This window comes from Oncorhynchus mykiss, chromosome 18 (genome assembly GCF_013265735.2).
Source record: "Oncorhynchus mykiss isolate Arlee chromosome 18, USDA_OmykA_1.1, whole genome shotgun sequence".
NCBI classification, from domain to species: domain Eukaryota; kingdom Metazoa; phylum Chordata; class Actinopteri; order Salmoniformes; family Salmonidae; genus Oncorhynchus; species Oncorhynchus mykiss.
In genome coordinates this window covers 28,515,926-28,536,478 of record NC_048582.1, presented here as the reverse complement: position 1 = coordinate 28,536,478, position 20,553 = coordinate 28,515,926, and the positions used below count along the sequence as shown (strand labels likewise).

The following is a 20,553-nucleotide window of genomic DNA, read 5'->3' as shown; positions in this document are numbered from 1 at the left end:
ATGGTTTGGGCCTGCTTTTCTTCAGCAGGGACAGGGAAGATGGTTAAAATTGATGGGAAGATGGATGGAGCCAAATACAAGACCATTCTGGAAGAAAACCTGATGGAGTCTGCAAAAGACCTGAGACTGGGACGGAGATTTGTCTTCCAACAAGACAATGATCCAAAACATAAAGCAAAATCTACAATGGAATGGTTCAAAAATAAACATATCCAGGTGTTAGAATGGCCAAGTCAAAGTCCAGACCTGAATCCAATCGAGAATCTGTGGAAAGAACTGAAAACTGCTGTTCACAAATGCTCTCCATCCAACCTCACTGAGCTCGAGCTGTTTTGCAAGGAGGAATGGGACAAAATTTCAGTCTCTCGATGTGCAAAACTGATAGAGACATACCCCAAGCGACTTACAGCTGTAATCGCAGCAAAAGGTGGCGCTACAAAGTATTAACTTAAGGGGGCTGAATAATTTTGCACGCCCAATTTTTCAGTTTTTGATTTGTTAAAAAAGTTTGAAATATCCAATAAATGTCGTTCCACTTCATGATTGTGTCCCACTTGTTGTTGATTCTTCACAAAAAATACAGTTTTATATCTTTATGTTTGAAGCCTGAAATGTGGCAAAAGGTTGCAAAGTTCAAGGGGGCCGAATACTTTCGCAAGGCACTGTAATTTCAAATTGCTTATAATAACAAAATCAGATGGCACAATGTATTTTCTTTTTTCTTTTTCTTTTTTACACTCCAACGCACAGACATTTACAAACGACGCATTTGTGTTTGTGAGTCCTTCAGATCAGAGGCAGTAGGGATGACCAGGGATGTTCTCTTGATAAGTGAGTGAATTGGACCACTTTCCTGTCCTGCTAAGCATTGAAAATGTAACAAGTACTTTTGGGTGTCAGGGAAGATGTATGGAATAAAAAGTACATCGTTTTCTTTCGGAATCTAGTGAAGTCAAAAATATAAAATGGGAAAGTAAAGTACAGATACCTAAAAAAAAACGACTTAAGTACTTTACACCACTGGACTTGACCCCCAAAACTTAAGCTTGTGCCCTAGAAATGTAGGGCCAAAGCCAAACATTGAGAAATGGAGAATAATATGACTGTCAAAAACACATTGATATACAGATGACTGGCACCCTGTTTTTAGTGGGGGTTGTGTGTGTGTGTGTGTGAGAGAGAGTCTGCGTGCGCCCTTGTTTGTGTGTGGCTAGGTAGGAGGAGGCTGGCTTGAAGTGTTGTGTAAGCCAACAGAGGGCAGTTGCGAGGTTATTCAGCTGCCACTTGGTCTGAGTTCCCGATCATTACTTTGCGTCATTGTGCGCCAATTCGCCCGGCGCAGCCATCAGGCGTGTTGAATACAAAGCAGAGCGGAGAATGGCAACGACCCCTGTGCAATGAGACAGCAAGAGTGCAGTAAGCCAAGCCAGTGCGGGACAGGAGGGACAAAGCCCCTGGGGTCCACCCACCCTGTCGAGTAATGCTGTGACGAGAGCCGCTAGCTAATAGAAAACGTGCAGCGCAGCAGTATTCCGGGAAGCCATCCAACAGGCAGAGCAAGAGAGACCGAGACAGATGCATGTGCCAGACACGATTACGCCACTGCCTGGGTACCTAGAGTGCCTCAACACCCACCAGACAAGACCAGTCAAATTAGACGTCAGATCATTGATACGGCCAGTGGATTTTCAATTCACAGAGAGAGAATAGGAGTCTCGCACCTCTCGCTCTGCATTTGTTTTCAGGCAATGTCCTCCGGCTACTCAGGTTGGGGAGGGGGAAAAGGACTTGATAGATCAAATTTTTAAAAAAGGGACATAGCCTAGCCTTTAGCTTGCTTTTTGAATCCATTTCAAACCGACTACCGTGCAGGGAGCCTCTTTCCCTTAGAACATCTGGAAATACTTTCTGGTGATAACTGGGAGAAGGAAGTGGGGGTGGGGCAGGCAAAGAAGGGAGGGAGGGTTGTAAAAAGCTGCAGCTGCTGTTTAGAATTCTCTTCACTGTTTCATATCCCACAGATCCCTCCATTCAAAGACATGGGGCAAAATAAGTACAACAACACTAGCATAGTGAGCATACTGCACTCCACAATGAACAAGAGACATTGGTCGGACTCCATACAAACAAATAGACCTATGTACAAATCATAGTCAACTTTGAGAGAGTAGCTTTAGTGGTCATGAAAGAATACGAGTCCAGACAGTAAAAGCCATGGCAGTAGCCTACTGTAAGATAGGCGGTCTATCTTTGATCGCTTGGCTCGATATCATGGGCAGTTCAGTCACCTTCAGGTCTGCTTAAAGATAAAGTTAAAGCTTAAATATAAAGTTAGAATTAAAAAATAAAATTCCATATCTACAACTATAACCATGCAACAAGCTGCTGGTGCTAAGTTAAAGTAGGCCTAACCATTATCAGCCATGATGCACCATTTCTGGACCTGGAAACCAACATATAGGCATACTTTATGGGTGAATTTACAATATTATAGTCACATTCTCATTAAACAATCTTTAGAAATGAATGGTAAATAATGTATGGTGTAATTTGAGTCACTTATTGTAAACAAAAAAATATATGTTTCGAAACACTTCTACATTCATGTGGATGCTACCATGATTACGGCTAATCCTGAATGAATCGTGAATAATGATGAGTGAGAAAGTTCGACACACAAATATCATACCCCCCCAAAATATGCTAACCTCTCCTGTTATTTTAATGGTAAGAGGTTAGCATGTCTTGGGGGTATGATATTTGTGCATCTGTTACTTTCTCATCTAGTTTAGAAACATATTCTACTCTTATTTACAATAAAAGGTGACTCCAAAATGACACAATATATACCATTCATTTCAATTGGGCACAAAATAATCTATAACAACCAAATCAAACAGCAAATGCATCCAACCAATTTGTAGTCACAAGCTTGATATAGTCATTGCGCGCTAGGAACATGGGACCAAAAACAAACCTTTTACTACTTTAATACACAGACAAATTTCTCCCAATACTTTTGGTCCCCTTAAAAATGGGGAGACTATGAACAAAAAGTGCTGTAATTGCCCAACGTTTCACTCAATATGGATGAAAATTAGGGCGGACTTCATTTAGTCGACTGGTCAATTGTTTGGTCGATAGGCTGTTGGTCAACCAATAATTTTTAAGTTCAGCAGTTGCAATAAAATAAAATAATTTCACATCTTGATTGACGTCTCTGTGGACTAATCCATTTCGGAGGCTGTGGGGATGGCACACCTGTAGTGCATTTACTGTTAATTCCCCAAATTTCTAATTTACAAGGTTCGTTTGGTTACTAATTTAGGTTAATGCATTCAAAGTATTATTGTTTTATTATTATTAATTACTACTACAGTCTTTCACAGTTCTCATTGTCGGAGTGGACATGTTATTTGCAGAGCGCACAACCTAGGCTACACTTGTGATAAACAAGTTTTGGTTTATTTCATTCCATTTACGAGTTGTCAATTTATTAATTGTGTTTTGTTTGGAGCGCTTCTGTTGAGCAAGGACATGCATCCGATTATGCATAGAAGTAGGCCTAGGCTACTTGGCCTGCACGCAAATGTAGACTTATAAATGTGCCCATTTGGAAATCTGATAGTATTTCTGATCGTCTTAACTCTACACCACTAATAAGCTGTGGAACTTCCCAAATTATTTTCCTTCACCTCAAACAGCAAGTAAACAAAGTCTGTTTTAACATCCATTCAGAATGACAATAATTCCTCAATGTAGCCTATTTTTTTTAAAATCTCCCTTTCCATAACCACTCAGCGTGCCTACAGCTGTGTCTGTCCCGGGAAAAAGAGGGTCCAGAATATTTTATACAAGGTTGTAAGTTTGTTAGATTGACTTCCTACTGGACCAAGTTGATACAATGTTTCAATTTCCTTGCAGACAGGCCATGTGAAGGCAATGGGATTTTTTAAATTTGTTTAAATCAGAATATTTTCTACCTGCAATGTGGTTATTTGTTGGCTTTATGTTGGCTATTTCTGCATAGTAGGCAACGTAAATAGAAGTTATGTAGATTTGTATAATTTTTATTTAGATAGAATTTGTATTAATCATATCACAATGGATTGAGATACAAAGACTGCTTTCATAATAATGAAACTGCTCCAAGAAAATGTGCATTTGAAAATCATAATTGGCATGCAGATCAGTAGAAACGGTAAGATAAATAGGCACTCCAAAATGTTGCCAACCCCTGACGTAGCCTATTACCGGCAACTTCGGCAGCGTAATGGCAGAATCTGCAAAGGCCAGCAAAAGCGGGAGGTAGGTGAAGGAACAGTTACAGGAACTCCCCCCAGTCATGTGTGAGTCTAAATTATTTAAATCAGTATGCTTAAAGCATCAGACAACATATAGTTGATCATATTAAAACACATAGGTCGCGTCTATATAGAAAATACAATTTCGAACAGTAGATTAGTCGAAAGAACAGACGACTCTTGGTCGACCAAGCGTTTTATTAGTCGTGGGATAGCCCTAATGAAAATACCTTCAAATTAAAGCTGACAGTCCGCACTTTAACCTCATAGTTATTGTATCATTTCAAAGAGCCAAAATAACAATGTCACTGTCCCAATACTTTGAGCTCGCTGTCAACTTCTTCCATGACAACACTGTTGATCGCCATTTCTTCCCCATTAACGTCATCAGAAGACTCTACAATGTCTTCTTCGGTGAAAATGTTTTTATCTAAATCAGGGATTTCCTCGTCGTCTGATTCATTTTCAGAGTCAGAATGGCACGATTGTCCTCCAGAAAGTAGTACATCACAACTTTTTCCCACAGACCTGATCAATTCTGGGCAGCAATGTTATTGAGAGCAGTATCAACATAGTTGCAGTTCTCCATGGCTAATGTTATATCTTTAGAAAAAACTGCAGTAGAAAGAATTATCCACGCATAACGAGCAGCTCATTTTATAGACAAGATGCTACACCTCAGACCAATCCAAATTCATCTCTCAGCATGTCCAGCGCACTCATTATCTCAGCCCATCATGGCTAGCAGGAAGGTTCCTGACTTTTTCTTTGGCCAAACCAACTACACTCTTAATTTAACAACTTTATACGCATTTACAGATGGAATAAAAGTGTATTATTAAGGCACATGAAAGTTCACATGTATTTTGATCAAATATTTTTTACATTCAAACGGCTCTCCTCTGAAGTCGTGACTTGCGACATACGCCTAGTTCCTGAATCGGGTCACATATCGGCCCAACCCTAGTGTGTGTGTGTGGTAAAACACCATCCTGTCATCTTGGAAATTGGCCCACTTTAGAACCGTACTGCAAATATGAAATGAGATGCATTTTCTCTCTGACACCAAGCCTGCAGTCCCAAAGGCAAGATTTCATTTCACAGCATCTCCCCCGGGGACAAGATGGTCGCTATGAAAGAACCAGGTAAGAATCATGTCAGATGTGACCTTTCACTATTAATACCTTTGTATTTTTAGAATCAGAGAGAGGCAAATGTATTTGTTACATTGTAACATACTATACTAGGCTACAGTATAATTCAAAATCAAATATGCCTTGAAGGGAAATTCAGGATTTTGGCAACGAAGCACTTTATCTACTTCCCCAGAGTAAGATGAACGTGTGGATATCATTTTTTATGTCTCTGCATGCAGTTTGAAGGAAGTTACTAACTAGCATTAGTGCAATTGCTAACTAGCGTTATCGCAATGACTGGAAGTCTATAGTATCTGCTAGAATGCTATTAGACACAGTACCATACATAGACTTCGAGTCATTGTGCTAACGCTAGTTGGCATTGGCTCGCAAAATTACATTTCAATTCCTTCATAACTGTAAGGAGAGACATTTTCTTCTTTTTTTCTTTAAAGATAGCCATAGGCACACTCCAACAAAATTTACAAAACAAAGCATGTGTGTGTTTAGTGAGTCAGCTAGATCAGAGGCAGTAGAGATTACCAGGGATGTTCTCGTGACCATTTCCTGTTACATTCAAAATGTAACAAGTATTTTTGGGAGTCAGTGAAAATGTATGGAGTAAAAAGTAAATACATTTTCTTTAGGAATGTAGTGAAGTAAAAAGAAAAGTTTTCAAAAATATATATAGTAAAATGCAGATACCCCAAAAAAACTTACACCTCGTGTAATACAGTATAGGGTGAATTTGCTGATCTTGGGTCAGTTGAGCATTCTCCCAACTAATGCTTAAAGTTAGGATTGTGTAACGCAGTACTGCATTTCCTCACCAGTTTATTTTTCTACGTTTTTATTTGGCTCAGAAAACACTTATTGTTCCTAAATCATGGCAATTCCTGAATCATTATCATCGCTTAGAAGTGAAGTATTTCTTAATTTCCCGGCATCAGCAATTCCCACAAATCTATGTGTTATTTGAATAACTGTCTGGGTTACAATGTGAGTGCGGGCAAAGTTTTTTATTGTAATGGAATTTTGCTAACAGATTCAAACAAAAATGTCAACACAGTGTCTTCTTTCAATGTATTATGACCCGATATCAGGGTGATATATGACAAATGCCTTTCTGCTTTATCTATCAGGTTACCAGTTTAATATCTTATTGGCCTACTCTAACACTTATTTCCTGGTTCAGAAAAAAATACAAAGAACACAGCTAAGATACCTGGTACCCGACATATCATGGAGAATGCCCTGGGAATCAGGTTACTTGAGCGAGAGAGAGCTCATTCAGCCATATGATATAGCACAGCTTAGCCCTAGCATATTACTGAGCCCTGTGTTTGTACTGTAGCCTGGCCTAAGATAGCCTATATACTGTGCATGGGCTACATAAGGGGTGGCAGGTAGCCTAGTGGTTAGAGCGTTGGACTAGTAACCGAAAGGTTGCAAGATCAAATCCCCAAGGTGACAAGGTAAAAATCTGTCATTCTGAATTTGTTCTTAACTGACTTGCCTAGTTAATTTTAAATTCAAGCTGAAAAAGTCATTTAACTAGGCAAGTCAGTTAAGAACAAAATCTTATTTACAATGGACGGCCTACTCCAGCCAAACCAGGACGATGCTGGGCCAATTGTGCGCCGCCCTATGAGACTCCCAATCACGGCCAGATGTGATACAGCCTGCAAAGAAGGGCACCTATTGGTAGATGGGTTAAAACTTATTTTTTAAAGCAGACATTGAATAGCCCTTTGACCATGGTGAAGTTACTAATTATCTGAGCAGCTAACCGATCGCTGCAGCTGTACATAGTCCATCGGTAAATAGCCCACCAGATTTACCTACCTCATCCCCATACTGTTTTTATTTATTTACTTTTCTGCTCTTTGCACACCAGTATCTCTACCTGCACATGACCATCTGATCATTTATCACTCCAGTGTTAATCTGCTAAATTGTAATTATTCGCCTACCTCCTCATGCCTTTTGCACACAATGTATTAACTCTTTTTGAAAAAAAATTATACTATGTTATTGACTTGTTTATTGTTTACTCCATGTGTAACTCTGTGTTGTTGTAAATGAGAACTTGTTCTCAACTAGCCTACCTGGTTAAATAAAGGTGAAATAAAACAATTGTAAAATTAAAAATTTGGATGATGTATCAATACACCTAGTCACTACAAAGATAGAGGCGTCCTTCCTTAACTCAGCTGCCAGAGAGGAAGGAAACCGCTCAGGGATTTCACCTTGAGGTCAATGGTGACTTCAAAACAGTTAAGAGTTTAATGGCTGTGATAGGAGAAAAATGAGGAAGGAGCAACAACATTTTAGCTACTCCACAATACTAACCTAATTGACAGGGTGACAAGAACGAAGCCTGTACAGAATAACAAGACACTAAAGTAAAGCTGTAATTAGATATTTATGCGTTTCATTTTCAATAAATTTGCAAACATTCCTAAAAACTTGTTTTTACTGTCATTATGGGGTAAAAGACAAAAGCAAATATGTTATCAATTTTGAATTCAGACTGTGACACAACAAAATGTGGAATAAGTCAAGGGGTATGAATACTTTGAGGCTAGCCTGGCGGACACACCTCCAGGAAAGAGTGCTGATGAGGACGAGTGGAGGGACAGATGGTGCGCAGATAGGTAGGGCCATGCGACACCCTTGTTGTGACCTGCACAGATCAGTCCTGTACGCCCCTGCCTAGCTCTCTCTTGGTGCTTTCAGGACAGAGTGATGTGCGCAGTGCTCAACAGTCAAACTTTTTTGACTTTCATCTACAAAATAAAAAATGGCATATGCAAAAAATAATAATGATCCCACTAGGTACACTGAAATGTGCAACCTTTAAAAACTGTAGTCTATCGCTCTGTCCCTTGAAAAAAAGAGGCAGGCAAAACCATGTCATCCAGGAAAAGTTCAACATTTTAACGAAGAGCAGCTAGCCTAACCAGCCAGAAAAGCAGACCAGAGATTTGTGGGGACTGGGGAAAGCTCCATGTTACGACTAGACCTTCATGGATTCCAGTTACGAAAGCCAGCTGGCCAGGCATTATCTTGGCCATCTACTAATTTGAACGAGAGCAGGCCAGTGCAGGGTTCTCTCAAGTAAAAGTCATTAGCTGACATCTGAATACCACCCACGTATCCTATTAGCTGTGTATGCGGTGTTAGTCTCACCTGGATGTTGTCAACCTGAGAGAAAGGCCTAGTCTACACTTTGCATCATTTCCATTTTACAGACAATCTTCTTAAAGCACCAGCTAGCTGTCAAACAGCAGGTCTATAACAACCAAGCAAATTAATAGCTGCTCTTTTGAATTTATTAGAATGCAGGAGATGGCAAACCACCATATATTTGCATATGGCAAAGAGAAACATGAGTAGGCTACATTTTCCATGGCAGCAAAGAGTGCGAGTGTGCTTCAGTGTAATGAAAGCGAAAATGTCCATCTCCAGTTGGTTGTGGAAAAACAAGAGTAATAGTGTTGTTTTTTATGATCAGGCTAGTTTAAAATGATTCCTGTCGTGTTTACCATCCTAATAATAATGGTTCTACAAAGCATATTTGATGAAGGCATTTTGTTCTGAATTTCCATATGGTCAACTGCCGTATCGTGCAATCCGTTTGCTGAGAATTCTGCATAAAAATATAGGTCTAGGCTGCAGATCGCTCTTAAAAATCTTGTTAAATTGACAAATTTAAGTACAATCACATGGGAACGTATTTAAATAAGCTAAACTTGTATATCACAATTTCCTGGAAGTCTACACAAATGTCTTAGCAATGCATATTTTCGAAGCTCAACTCAGGCCTGCTATTCAAATATTAAGCTAGGATAAATGGATGGAAATTAAAAGTATGTCATCCTGCAAATTGATATTGGCAGCTCCTGGAGCTTCAAATTATCAAATGTCATTAGCGTAAGGAGAAATGTGAGACACTAGCTAAGCAGAGGTTAGCAGACTAAGCTAAGCAGAGCTACTGGGAAGGGGCAAAGCAGAGAACATTTAACAAAGTCAGCAGAAATGTGTGCCTCATATCCTAATAGCCTTAACTAAAACGTGGTGATCGCAATGGTCATCTCATGCCACTGACACGGGGATATTTAACCAATCCCCTGCCCTGATTAGCCAATCTACAGGTCAATATATATCTGATAGCCAATGAGAGGGCTGGATTTTAAGTGTATGTAGCCTGTAACAGACAGCAGACCCATTTACTGTGACTGTCAATTACTTTCCAGAATCGAGTACTAAAAGATATGATTGCAACTGTGCATTCACACAAAAGTTACTCAGGAAGAAATGCTGTGACACTATTATATCATCCAACTTCAGATGATCCTCTAATAGCCTGTCTGTCTTTTTAAATTGAGCATTTAGCTAAATTAAATCACTTCCCGGTAGTTCTGGAAGAGAAAACCCTTAAAAACAACTCAAATGTCAAGCTATGACTCATGACCAACTAGCAGGCTAATTTTCAAATTGCTTCCAATGTGGTCTGTTCATTTTAAAGTAGAATTATCCTTTCACTGAAAAGCCATGCTAATGTGAGGGCCAAATGATTCAGCTTTCTTTTCCATCCATCACAGCACACACACAAAACCAGTGCTTGGACATAAAGAGCTTATTTTGAAGGTAACATAGATTGTTGTTATTGTTTAAAAGGTCTGGAGGAAAAATAAATTGCTAAAAGCTCCCAATCCTTTAAAAAGGCATGGCTAATTACCTTTCTGTGTCAGCAGTGACAACCTGCTTGTGAATCAATTTAGGGAGGGAGTTGCTCAGGCTTGCAGCCCTGGCCTTCCTAATGAAGAGCCATTGCATGTCTGTGACGTTACTGTTTTTTGTTGTTTTATTTTTGTAAACAGGAAGGGCTTAACAGTCTTCCATTTCAGAAAACACCCACTTCGTCCTCCACTTCCCCCCACGACTGCCAACTGTTAGACAGACACCTTTCTAGTGTTTTCCAGCTCGTTTCCAGGCCGCACCGGTCAACATTTACAGCTCCCTTCCATAATAGTGCAGTACAGAGCAGTGGATAAAGAGCTTACTGTGGAGTGTGGCTGTGGACCTCCTCTGTGATAAAAGACGTGGGACCTCCTTAAAATAGTAAGAAGCCCAAGCAAGGCTAATTAGGGAGCCAGCCCTCAGCTCTGTTTCATGTCCACCTCCAGTACAAGCAAAAAATATTTTATCTACGCCTATGAACTGCATTGAAAGTGAAACTCTTTTCTGGCATAAAAGGAAAGTTTGAAACAGCCTAATGGAGCGGGCTACAAATAAATCAGGCAAATCTTTCTCTCTCTGGCTAGTCCATGTGCTCTGAACTTCATGGAGAGAAGTCTGCATAATTATTCTACATCATGAAGGGAAGGGAGAGGCTCTGTCTGTCTGTAGTAGTTAGTTTCCCTAGTCATCAACAAGTCCCAACACAAGCACGAGAAATTCAAGCGGCTGTAACCAGCAAAGCGTTCGTTAGACTGTACCAGCGAGCTCCCCTCACCCATTTGTGCTCCCCCTCTCTGTAGCTCCCTCTCCAACACAGACTCTCTCTCTTTCCTCCCTACCCACCCAGGATGGTATGCACCATACTGCAGCAAACTACTTTTAAAAAATAGATCAGAGACGTTCTTCCCACCTCGTTTTTTGCTGAGTCCTGTATAGCTCTGTCGTGCCTCTCTCTTTAAGCCACAGCAAAGAGACACCAGGTGCAGCTGATGTGCCTCGGAGTAGTTCCCCTGCTTCAGCGTCTGGAGCTAATGACCATGTGAACTGTTGTCATTCCCTGGGAGGAGCTGCAGAGCGCTGCAGCAGCCAGAGTCCCATGCCTAGACAGAGATTTTTTTTCTTCTCTCAGCCACGGAGGGGAGGGGAGCAAAGCAGGCAGGAAGCAGAGCAGTGTCTGCTCAACTATCTGGCTAAAATGCATAACAGCCATCCCCCACAGCCAGCCCCTTCCTGCCCACCCGCCTCCAGCCAGGTCTGCCCACTCCTTGCTCGGTCCAATAGGAAAAGGAATATCAGGTCACAGCTCTTTCCTGGTTGGCTCGCAGGGTACTGACTGGCAGGCAGAACTCAGAACTACCCAATGACACAGACACTGCTGGATCTTAAAGGTATTTCCCCAATTTCATGCCCAGCTTACACACCATCCATCCCCCTTTTGGCCATTCCACAAAGGACACAACATGTAGGCTACTAGGCAACCAACATGAAAACATCACATCATCCTCTGTATCACCATAGGCAAAACATAAACACAGTTTAAATAATAAATATGAAATTATCTGATGTAGAGCATAAGCTCTCCCCACCTGCACTGTAACATGACATAAGCTTAGCAGCAGCCCCTCAGGAAAGAGAACATTGTCCCTCCTTTTCTCCCCACCCCAGTGACGACACAAACAGCAGCCTATTTAGTATCACGTGAGATGTTGTGGATGGAGCGGCGGCAGCACAGAACTGATGAGTCAGAGCCCCTGCTTCATGATTTTTCGAATCCAATACAACACAACAGCTGATTTCGCTCCAATTCTCTATCCAACTGTCCCTCTTTTTATCTCGCTCACCCTCTCTCTGTGTTGAGCTCCCACACCTATACATGGACAGCAGATTATGTGGTAGCCTGAGTGCTTCATCAACATCAATGAGGCTAGATATGCTCTTTCCAGTTCACTGCCAAATAAACCTGATAACCCTCAAGGCTAGCTCGGACAATAACACCTGGTGCTCTAAATCTGTGGTATGGTGTTAATCTATCTTCCTAAACAAAGTGAATTGTGTATCCTACCTCAGCAGTTGACAGACTAAAACATTTATGTTAGCGCCATCCACCAATGTCACCTTTGCATGCGACCCACCCATAGATCGTAATAGGGGACCCAACTTAAGAGTCGTATTCATTAGTGCACATTGTAGCAAAACATTTTGCAAACGAAAACATAAACAAGCGTTTCTTATTGGACAAATTCAGGTAGGCCCCTCCTTGTTTCAGCTTGTTTGCTTCTGTTTGGTTTTAGTGAATAACCCCCAGGTGATATAGAATCAGTTGGTGCTCTACTCTCATTCCTATGCTGGGGGGGGGGGGGGGGGGGGGCTGGAAATGCCTTGAACAGACAGCAAACTCACTTTACAGCTATGCTTGACAATACTAGACAGAGCTACAGACAGAGGTGGAGGGGAGATGACTGCTGGAAAACAACTGGAAAATATAGCCTAGGAGGCTATTGGGGAGCAAGTGGTCCTAAACAAAGTCCGATATTCTACCTTAATCGCTATGTGACGATGGTATACTAGCCATAACAAAAGTAATGTTGCAGAAACAGATTTCCAACAGGAAAACAAAAGCCTTGCGGACAAACAAGTCAGGCTACTTCCTTCCCACCATGGTATCCCCTCCCTAACCCCTGTCTTGGTTCACCCTTGTGCCTCGCTGTGATATTAAACAGGCTATAAACTCCACAAGTGACTTTCCAATGAGTAGGCTAAAGAAACAAAAACAACCAATGCAGAGATATACAACAAGGTATTATTTTTTATAAAATAGGCTTAACAAATAGAGGGTTTAGAATTTTAATTGCACCCTGTGCATATGACAAACATTGATTTGAATTTGATTTATATAGCCTATGGCTAAGAGGCATGCGCACCAATTGTCCACATAAAATAAAGGGTGTGGTATCTCTCCATTTCAAAGATTTTAATAAAGAAAATAATAGAAACCAGTGAAAGATCAATGATAGGCTGCTGCCTTCCTGTTGTTGGCTGTAATTAAATAGCAAAAGGCAGGAGTTGTGTTTCACTTTGAACCCCTTGGATGGACTTTCTGCTGACCAATGAATATTTGACTGAGTAAAATGTACAGAACACTATATAGAGTGAAATGAGAAGGCTTTACCCTACATCAGAATGCAGCATCGTTCAGATGACTGACAATACAAAGAGGCTCCATCTTGTTGAATTGTTTATTTGCCCCTGCAATGTTGCAGAGATTCAAGTCTCAATCAGCAGTGGGTTTCCATGGCTACCGAAGATGGACAAAACAGATCCACGGATAGACCCAATATCCTCTGTGAATCTCATCAACAGTTCTTTGCAATGCATATTCATTTCAGGATCTCTTTTTGTAAGACAGACTGCTACTTGAAGGCTAGGCTATACCATTAACTTCTGAAGTCCTAGCAATTCTCCAGAACACTGAACAAAATAACATTTGTTAACCTGATTCAAGAACTAAAATCAGGCCTAGGCTATTGCATTAGTTGAGTCTGAAATCTGTATTCTGCTCTGCAAACAGTAGCCTGTCTGCAGTGCACACATGAACATCAGAGCATGGAATAAAACAATTATGAGTAATGAATTATGAGTTACATCCATTGCCTAACTGTTTATGGAGCCTTACTATATCATCCTCAATCAGCATCAATCATATTTGGTACATTAACACACAAGCATAGCCTATTGACCTTCACTCACACTAGAAGTGAGTGAGTGAGTTTTTATATTTCTAAGTCATAAAATATGTTATATGTCAAAGTTAAATAACCTACATTATGTTTACTTCACCTACAATGTGATGCATGTCCTGTTACTGTGGGTGATAATGTCTGCAACACACTGTCATTTGGATCTAACTTGCTCAACCTATCCTAGTAACGTTAATGAATAGATTACTCGTCTCCCCCCCTTTAAAATTGGACCAATATGTGGCCATTGAATTTATTTCAGGTAACAAGCTAGTTTGCATCGGCTTTGGTATGGCAACATTGGCTTGCCAAAGCCAAATAGTTAGTTAGCTAGGTGGGTACAACAACTATCAAGTCAATAACAATAGTAATAACGTTAATGACACCGACTGCCACCTGAAGCTTGACAGCTCCGATAACATGTTCGTCTGCCGTGAAGTTAGGAAACCGTTCTTAGCCAATAACGTTAGTTGGAAGCGACCTCGTGGGGGGAATTTAGTGCTATCTGACAACATTGGCTAACTGAAGCAATAGTTTCTACAAAATCTGTCAACTCACTTTGAAAGCCTACGAGATGCTAGCTAGTTAATTAACGTTAGCTAGCATTCCTGTTGAAGTAGCTGCGGCAAAACGAACTAACGTTAGTTCGCGCTGGTATAATAACATAGCTATCTATGTTGGCAACCACATTCACATAGCCACGCACAAGGTGACGAAGTAAACAAACTGGCTAGTTAACAGGTAACTAAACACAATCGTAACAACCCAAGTATGAATTTAGCTAGCTAGCTATTCTATGCTAACTGGCTACCTGCTTACCTGTCGCATCCAGATGTACTTGTCACCGCGCGCAGGCAAGAGACTTCCAACGGCCCACGCGGAACTACTATCAGGAAAGGTAATATCGAGTTGCAAACATTCTGGTCGGAAAATAAAAATAGAAGATCGGTATGGCAGAAATGACTTTTTTTCACAACTAACTACTTTACAGTAAGGCTATCGTGTTGCACAAGCAACAAGCTATTTTGTAGTTCAGTCACAGCCAGAAGGGGTAACCCAGACACGTCACAGAGATTATAAAACTGAAGCATCCGTTTAGAACGTTTTCTCTTTACCAAATATGGTAGTGAGAGGAAGTCCAGTGGAAGTTAGAGATGATGGGACGAGTTGAAATTGGGCCAACATTCTTCTAATTATCTCATCGATAAAATATCTGATCTCTGTTTGCAAAACTATAATCTGTTACGAACACAGTGCACTACGTTTTTATAGACTTTACGCTTTGCCAAAGTTTAAAGTTGCATTGTTTAGAACGAGTGGAGGTCGAATTGAGTTTGTGCACACACGCGCACTTTACGGAGAAGGCGTTCCCTAACGGAAATATGCAAATTCAGCTACAACGCGCGAATGGGATCTCGCTAGCTCGTGCTTGGATTTGCCCACCTCCTTACTTGTTCTGCCCCCTTATGCTTCATTTGCTCCCACTGTAAACGACACAGATGAACTATCTTATGTTACTTATAAATGTCTTTGGTTCAGGGATGGCCAAATTATGGTAAAGAAGGATGCACCTGACTACAGGGGGCAGTGATATAATTCTGCATTGCATGTATTAACACTCTATTTAGTTTGTAGTAATTCAATTTTTTTACAATGTCAATTTAATTTGTTGTCCAACTTGCACGTTTAAATAGATTATGTTTAGATAAATATCCCCGTCATCCTACCAATAGCTGTACTTGGTATGGTCCAAAAGGAACGTCAGCAGCACACGGAGGGGCAAGGGATCCACTTGTTGCCTAGGAAACAACTGTGAATCTCCTGGGACAAAATATGTAGCTAGCAAGCTACAGATTTTAATCAACAAAATCAAATCAATCAAATGTATTTGTCACATACACATGGTTAGCATATGTTAATGCGAGTGTAGCGAAATGCGTGTGCTTCTAGTTCCGACAATGCAGTAATAACCAACGAGTAATCTAACCTAACAATTCCAAAACTACTACCTTATACACACAAGTGTAAAGGGATAAAGAATATGTACATAAAGATATGAATGAGTGATGGTACAGAACGGCATAGGCAAGATGCAGTAGATGGTATTGAGTACAGTATATACATATGAGATGAGTAATGTAGGGTATGTAAACAAAGTGGCATGGTTTAAAGTGGCTAGTGATACATGTATTACATAAAGATGCAGTAGATGATATAGAGTACAGTATATACATATATATATATGAGATGAATAATGTAGGGTATGTAAACATTATATTAAGTAGCATTGTTTAAAGTGGCTAGTGATATATTTTACATCAATTCCCATTATTAAAGTGGCTGGAGTTGAGTCAGTGTGTTGGCAGCAGCCACTCAATGTTAGCGGTGGCTGTTTAGCAGTCTGATGGCCTTGAGATAGAAGCTGTTTTTCAGTCTCTCTGTCCCTGCTTTGATGCACGTTTCAGTGCCACTGAGATTGATAATCAGGATTTTTGCAATTAATTTAATATTCATAATTTCGTAATGTAGTGTGCTTAATCGACACTGAACTCAACATTGATAAATAAATAAATAAAAATCACAGCCCATCATCACGGCAAAACTATAGGTGTCGATGAGTTATTAAAAAGATAGTTATCCGAGCACCTTTATTTATTTATTCATTATTTTTTAAATTTCTGTACAATTTATTGATTGAGATTCTATTTCTGTGTTGAGTATTTTTTATTTGATTTTACACACACAGCCTACACACACACACACAGTCTGTCACGGGATTCTTCTGTTGAAGGAGAGGCGGACCAAAACGCAGCGTGGTTATTGTGATACATCTTTAATGAAGATGATAAATGAACAATATACAAAACAAGAAATGTGAAGGAAAAAAAAAAAAACGAAAACAGCCCTATCTGGTGTAACATAACACAAAGACAGGAACAATCACCCACAAAACCCAACACCAAACAGGCTACCTAAATATGGCTCCCAATCAGAGACAATGACTAACACCTGCCTCTGATTGAGAACCATATCAGGCCCAAACACAGAAACAGACAAACAAGACATTCAACATAGAATGCCCACTCAGATCACACCCTGACCAAACAAAACATAGAACATACAAAGCAAACTATGGTCAGGGTGTGACACAGTCGTTTATTTGCCATTTTCAAGTATTAAGTAATACATACATTGGAATGTTTTGTTGGAGCTCTCTCACATATAGGACACTACATACTAATACAGTAAAAAGATCATAAAAATAACATCAATTTAAAAAGTGTTTTGTGGTAAGATCATTAAAAACAGTTCAGTCATGCTAAAAATGTAATTTGATTTAACTAGGCAAGTCAGTTAAGAACAAATTCTAATTTACAATGACCGCCTACCCTGGCCAAACCCGGACGATGCTGTGCGAATTGTGCGCTGCCCTATGGGACTCCCACAGCCGGATGTGATGCACCCTGGATGCTGCATCACATAAACAAAAATGTAGAAAACAAAAATGTTGACATTTATGGTCTGTTTACATATATTGTAGAGGCTATTTATACAGAACATCTGTATTAAACCCCTATAAACTGTATTTATAATTATATTACAATATTTTAGGTTGAGAAATATTCTATTACACAATTTCTGATCTATCACATGCCTTACATTTATTTTCCTGCAAAGTAAAATCAGGATTAGACCTCTACTGTCATTCATTCAGACTGGTTTGGCATTCTGGTGCTGTGTTCTGGGGTTTATTACATAGTCCCTGAGATCTCTATGGGTTTAACACACACACACACACACACACAGACACACACACACACACAGACACACACACACACACACACACACACACACACACACACACCTTCATAGAGTAGCTCCCCTTCTATTACATTAGCATATTCCTCATGCTCAGATGCTCTGCAAAAGCTCCCACTTGTTATGATATCTGCCACACAAACACTTCTGCCCTCAGCAAGTTGCACAAGTCAGGGAGGACCATGTTAAAAATATTCATGGAATGAGCTGGGCATGGATTTGGCTCTTCTGAGTCCTACCCACGCCATGCCTAGGGCCTATTGAGTGAATGAACAATGAGCCAGCTAGCGCTAGCATGCACTGTGCTCAATACCAAAGGGCCAGCATAGTGAAATGTGTGTGAATCCTAGCACATGATCAGCAGCAGATGAAGGGGGAAGATTGACTCATCTTTAGGGATTGTCAAGGTCATCCTTTACAACTGTATAGTAAAGGCATGCTTTTTATGGTTAAGTAAATAGAATGAATTATATGGGCAAAACACTGAACATTCATCAATTTAAAAAGATTATGGAATTGTAGCCGACGGCGACAGTAAAATGTAGATAGCGTAGTACAAAATATGTGACACATGTTTCATTATGCTACTACGTGTAAATACATCACTGTAAAAGGACTTGTAGAGAGAATACTACAGACACAGTGGAATCATTGATCAAAATATGACAATTATTGATGAAATACAATACAATCATAACATAGGTTTCTTTGAAACAAAGCAAAAATAATTAGCTACAAAAAAAGAAAAAAACTACAGTAAAACGTTAACTTCAGTGTTCCTCACCTGGCTTACTGTAAAAAGCAAAACAAAGGGTTGATTACTGTACTTCTACAGTGCCTTGCGAAAGTATTCGGCCCCCTTGAACTTTGCGACCTTTTGCCACATTTCAGGCTTCAAACATAAAGATATAAAACTGTATTTTTTTGTGAAGAATCAACAACAAGTGGGACACAATCATGAAGTGGAACGACATTTATTGGATATTTCAAACTTTTTTAACAAATCAAAAACTGAAAAATTGGGCGTGCAAAATTATTCAGCCCCCTTAAGTTAATACTTTGTAGCGCCACCTTTTGCTGCGATTACAGCTGTAAGTCGCTTGGGGTATGTCTCTATCAGTTTTGCACATCGAGTGACTGAAATTTTTTCCCATTCCTCCTTGCAAAACAGCTCGAGCTCAGTGAGGTTGGATGGAGAGCATTTGTGAACAGCAGTTTTCAGTTCTTTCCACAGATTCTCGATTGGATTCAGGTCTGGACTTTGACTTGGCCATTCTAACACCTGGATATGTTTATTTTTGAACCATTCCATTGTAGATTTTGCTTTATGTTTTGGATCATTGTCTTGTTGGAAGACAAATCTCCGTCCCAGTCTCAGGTCTTTTGCAGACTCCATCAGGTTTTCTTCCAGAATGGTCCTGTATTTGGCTCCATCCATCTTCCCATCAATTTTAACCATCTTCCCTGTCCCTGCTGAAGAAAAGCAGGCCCAAACCATGATGCTGCCACCACCATGTTTGACAGTGGGGATGGTGTGTTCAGCTGTGTTGCTTTTAAGCCAAACATAACGTTTTGCATTGTTGCCAAAAAGTTCAATTTTGGTTTCATCTGACCAGAGCACCTTCTTCCACATGTTTGGTGTGTCTCCCAGGTGGCTTGTGGCAAACTTTAAACAACACTTTTTATGGATATCTTTAAGAAATGGCTTTCTTCTTGCCACTCTTCCATAAAGGCCAGATTTGTGCAATATATGACTGTTGTCCTATGGACAGAGTCTCCCACCTCAGCTGTAGATCTCTGCAGTTCATCCAGAGTGATCATGGGCCTCTTGGCTGCATCTCTGATCAGTCTTCTCCTTGTATGAGCTGAAAGTTTAGAGGGACGGCCAGGTCTTGGTAGATTTGCAGTGGTCTGATACTCCTTCCATTTCAATATTATCACTTGCACAGTGCTCCTTGGGATGTTTAATGCTTGGGAAATCTTTTTGTATCCAAATCCGGCTTTAAACTTCTTCACAACAGTATCTCGGACCTACCTGGTGTGTTCCTTGTTCTTCATGATGCTCTCTGCGCTTTTAACGGACCTCTGAGACTATCACAGTGCAGGTGCATTTATACGGAGACTTGATTACACACAGGTGGATTGTATTTATCATCATTAGTCATTTAGGTCAACATTGGATCATTCAGAGATCCTCACTGAACTTCTGGAGAGAGTTTGTTGCACTGAAAGTAAAGGGGCTGAATAATTTTGCACGCCCAATGTTTCAGTTTTTGATTTGTTAAAAAAGTTTGAAATATCCAATAAATGTCGTTCCACTTCATGATTGTGTCCCACTTGTTGTTGATTCTTCACAAAAAAATACAGTTTTATATCTTTATGTTTGAAGCCTGAAATGTGGCAAAAGGTCGCAAAGTTCAAGGGGGCCGAATACTTTCGCAAGGCACTGTATATTTCCCTCAACCCTGTCTTGTGGATTTGGCCATAGGTTCTCATCCACATCACAATGGATGTTTTCATTAGCCAAACATCTTGGGAAGAATCTTCGGGCATGGCGAATCCAGGCCTGACACTGGTCTGCCGTGATGTCATTGCATGCTTCATCCATGGCCTGGAGAAGGGTGGCTTGTTCATGAGGGCGCCTATCATATACCTTCCACCTCCATGTGTAGAAAAATTCCTCAATCTGATTAAGGAAAGGAGAGTATGGGGGTAAGTACAGGGTGGTAAATTGTGGTTGGGCCTGAAACCATGCTTGCACCATTTGTGTCATGTACTGTCATGTTGTCTTGTCTCTGTCCTTTCCCTTCA

At 40.3% G+C, this 20,553-nt stretch overlaps 1 protein-coding gene across 15 annotated transcripts in view; it reads right to left on the bottom strand.

Moving 5' to 3' along the window:
• Positions 1-14,999, bottom strand: part of LOC110495966 (muscleblind-like protein 2a) — a 73,729-nt gene extending 58,730 nt beyond the window's left edge. For 10 of the 15 annotated variants that reach the window (XM_021571521.2, XM_021571526.2, XM_021571529.2 and 7 more), the window contains exon 1: positions 11,097-11,369. The gene's annotated coding sequence lies outside the window, so the exon portion shown is untranslated. Of the gene's footprint in view, positions 1-11,096; positions 11,370-14,742 lie in introns of those variants that run through there. The other 5 variants (XM_021571530.2, XM_021571528.2, XM_021571533.2 and 2 more) reach the window with 3 other exon arrangements.
• Positions 15,000-20,553: the final 5,554 nt, after the last annotated feature.